Source organism: Stegodyphus dumicola, chromosome 9 (assembly GCF_044657685.1).
Source record: "Stegodyphus dumicola isolate Sdum_Otavi_A_Nest chromosome 9, ASM4465768v1".
Lineage (NCBI taxonomy): Eukaryota > Metazoa > Arthropoda > Arachnida > Araneae > Eresidae > Stegodyphus > Stegodyphus dumicola.
The window spans coordinates 164,237,412-164,241,841 of NC_140776.1; positions in this window are offsets into that span (position 1 = coordinate 164,237,412).

Genomic DNA, 4,430 nt, shown 5'->3' on the forward strand with positions numbered 1-4,430 from the left:
TTTAAGTATAATACCATCGCTTAAGTACTTTTATTATTTTTGGCATAGAAAGGATTTTCTTGAAAGTATTATTATTCTCAACTTTCAAGCTAGCATTTACTTTAAATAAATGTGTTTCATTTTAAATTTTTTGATTACTGTTTGTAAAGTCATTAGGTTTATCGAAGCTGGAAACACAAGAAATGTGTGATGCCTTTGCCGAGACACGAAATCCAGATCTTCCGATAGCTAGCCGGACGTACTTTCTAATCACAGCACCAAAGCCAGCGATAAGAAAAGAGAAAATAGCATACATATTTCTTTACCCTTCTTCTATTTTTATGATACTTCTCATCAAAATAAAGAAATAACAAAAAAAAAAAAAAGAAAGTAGAAGATAAAAAAAAAAAAAAAATTCTGAAATGTTTCAGATTTTAAATTACGCCCAAAGCGGCGTTTTTTTTTTTTTTTTTTTTTTTTTTTTCAAAGTCCAAAGGGATTTGAATCCCGAAGGACTATTAGTTTCGTTTTGGCATTTTGCGTCGGACTCATAAATGTCGGTTCACTTTTCAAACTGTTGCCACAAAATGTTAGAGTCCTGCATTATATTTGAAGAAATTAAATAATGAAAAATCTGCATAAATGTATGTATATTTCTCGTATTGTGATAAAACAACGGTACATAGAGTCATCGAATTTTGAATAACGTAATCCTCCAACGAATATGAGCATGTGGAAGACCAAATTTGAAATTTGTTTTATGATCGATTTCCTATTTTTTAAAACTTTGACGAATTTTTGATTAACAAACTCAAGGATTTCAAAGCGAGCAGTGGCAACGTTGTGCAGAAAAAACATTTTTATCTCCAGCGCGTGAGTCTCTGTATCGGAAATTCTAAAGATATGCTCGTTTTAAAACTATTTTGCGATATTGCTGTTGCACTGGATCTTATGGTTTAAGTGCGAGGAACATGATATTTAATAAAGAAAGGTAACACACAAAATGTTAAAAAACGCCCCTTTGGACATAATTTAAAATCTGAAACATTCATAAAATTTAGTTCAATAGCAATATCGCAAAATAATTTTTAAATGAGCCTATCTTTAGAATTTCCGATACACAGTTCGACGCGCTGGAGATAAGAAGGTTTTTTTCCCTTCCGTAGAGTGTTGCCATTGCTCGCTTTTAAATCGTTGAGTTTCTTACTCAAAAATTCGTTTCAAGTTTTACAAAATATGAAAATCGATAATAAAACAAATTCCAAATTTCAAATTTGGGATTTCAGATGCCCGTATTCGCAGTAGGATTATGTCATTCAAAATTGAATGGCTCCAGATACCGTTGTTTTATCACAATGCGAGAAATATACATACATTTATGCAGATTTTTCATTATTTAATTTCTTCAAATATAATGCAGGACTCTAACATTTTGTGGCAACAGTTTGAAAAGTGAACCGACATTTATAGGAGTCCGATGCAAAACGCCGAAACGAAAGTACTAGTCCTTCGGGACTCAAATCCCTTTGGAATAAAAAAAAAAATATATAAAAATAAAAAAAAAAATCTGAAATTTTTCAGATTTTAAATTAAGTCCAAAGAGGCGTTTTTTTAACGTTTTGAGTGTTACCTTTATTTATTAAATATCATGTTCTTTGCACTTAAACCATAAAATTCAGTTCAAGAGCAATATCGCAAAATAATGTTAAATTAAGCATATCTTTAGAATTTCCGATATACACAGTCTCGCGAGCTGGAGATAAAAGTTTTTTTTTTTTTCTATATAACGTTGCCATTTCTCGCTTTTAAAGCATTGAGTTTGTAAATCAAAAATTCGTTAAAGTTTTACAAAATACAAAATCTATAATAAAACAAATTCCAAATTTGGGATTTCAGATGCCCATATTCGCAGTAGGATTTCGTCATTCAAAATTCGATAGCTCTATGTACCATTGTTTTATCACAATGCGAGAAATAGACAATCATTTATGCAGATTTTTCATTATTTAATTTCTTCAAATATAATGCAGGACTCTAACATTTTGTGGCAACAGTTTGAAAAGTGAACCGACGTTTATGAGTCCGACGCAAAATGCCAAAACGAAAGCAATAGTCCTTCGGGACTGAAATCTCTTTGGACTAAAAAAATATGAAACCTTTCAGATTTTAAATGATGTCCAAAGGGGCGTGTTTTTGGCATTTGTGTGTTATCTTTATTTATTAAATATCATGTTCTTCGCACTTAAACCGTAAAATTCAGTTCAACAGCAGTATCGCAAAATAATTTTAAAATGAGCCTATCTTTAGAATTTCCGATACACAGTTCGGCGCGCTGGAGATAAGAAGGTTTTTTTTGCCATTGCTCGCTTTTAAATCGCTGAGTTTGTTAATCAAAAATTCTTTAAAGTTTTACAAAATATGAACTAGGTAATAAACCAAATTCCAAATTTAGGCTTCCAGATGCCCATATTCGGGTGGAAACGTATGCTATTCAAAATTGGATGGCTCTAGATACCGTTGTTTTATCACAATGCTGAAACATACATATGTTTATGCAGATTCTTTATTATTTAATTTCTTCAAATATAATACAGGGCGATAATATTTGGGGGCAACAATTTGAAAAGTGAATCGGACATTTATATTGAACCAACGCAAAATGCCGAAACGAAAATAATAGTCCTTCAGGGCAAATTGTCCCTTTGGATTAATAACATATCCCAGAAAGCGGCGATGACCGATAAATTCTCATCCAGAAGTTAAATGTATGAAACTGTAGTATAAATGCAAAAGAAGCATATCGTGAAAGTTTTTTATTTAAATGTAAATTTGTGGCTGATTTTAACAGAATGAAAGTTTTTCAGGGAAACAATGAAACAAAGCAAGAAAAATTACTCGTAACAGGACACATGATGCTCATGAAATGTTATATTCGTAGCTTACTTCTCTGGTATGGTTAAATAAAGATTAGTCAGGATATCCTGAGGTATCTTTACTGATTTTTCCCCAAAACCATCTGCCCTCAAGATAGCGCAGAGCTATCGAACAATATCGGAAAGTTTTCCTCTTTCATTAACTACAATGATGTTCAAAAATTACGAAACAAAGGAAAAATTATCATATTTGGAGATAAAAACAATATGCAGCCGCACATATCTAAAGCAGATGGATGCATGTGGAAAATAAATGGACAAAAGTTTGCCTACCAAATATTTTTTATCAATAAAACTATCCGAGGATATCTGTCTAGATTTAAAATAACCTCTATCGCTACATTACGAATCTCAGGAGTAAAATCTAAACAGCCAAATATTAAAACATAAATAGACATCAAATGATAGACGATAACAAGAGATTTGTAATGGGTTCAGAGTCAGTTGCGAGTAGTGATGAGTCGGTACTACCGAACCGGGTATTTTGTAACGGGTACTGAAAATCGGTACATCCAAGTACCCGTTACTTCAGTACCGAAATCAGTACTTTTTGGTATTCGTTACTTCTGTACCGAAATGGGTACTTTTCGGTATTTGTTACTTCTGTACCGAAACGGGTACTTTTCGGTATTCGTTACTTTGTACCGAAACGGGTACTTTTCGGTATTCGTTACTTCTGTACCGAAACGGGTGCTTTTCGGTATTCGCTACTTTGTAACGAAAATATGCGTCTTTTCTCGGTATTCGCTACTTTGTAACGAAAATATGCGTCTTTTCTCGGTATTTCGGTATTCGTTACTGGAGGATCGATGAGGGTTCAGCTCACTTCGGTTTTGGTACGAGGACAGTAGTATCTGGTTGTATTTGCGAAATGGTGATATGCGCTTCTTGTGTCCGTGAATGGCCTGCTCCTCAGACACTTCCGTAGTTGACATGTTTTCCGATATTCAAAATCTTACTCCGTACAGATAAAATCAATCACGTGGTGACGTGGCAGAGTTCCTTCAGTGCGCAAAATCGTTAGCTGCGTATTTCGGTACTCTAAATCGTTACTAGGGCACTTCGGTACTCTAAATCATTACTAGGGTACTTTGGTACTCCAAATCGTTACTAGGGTACTCCGGTACAGCAAACCGTTACTCCGGTATTTCGTTACTTCGGTACTCCAAATCGTTACTTGGGTACTCGGTACTTGAAATCGGTTTTCGGTACTTTTAAAAGTAACGGTTACTTGAGTAACGGGTATTTTGTACCGGGTACTTGTCTGTACCCGTTACTCTCGTACCGGGTACAAGAAAGTACCGAAGTTGTCCATCACTAGTTGCGAGTAGTCCAATGTCAGTTCTTCCATCATTTGCAGGTTATGAAACAGCTATCAAAGTAACGAACTGTTAAGAAGATGTTCAAATATCAAAACATCTCAAATGGTTGTTGACTAAGATCGATGCGTAGCTTTACGTATATGCAAGCCTAATGCCACGAATCAGTCCCTTCTCACCAACTTCCGGTGCTACAGCG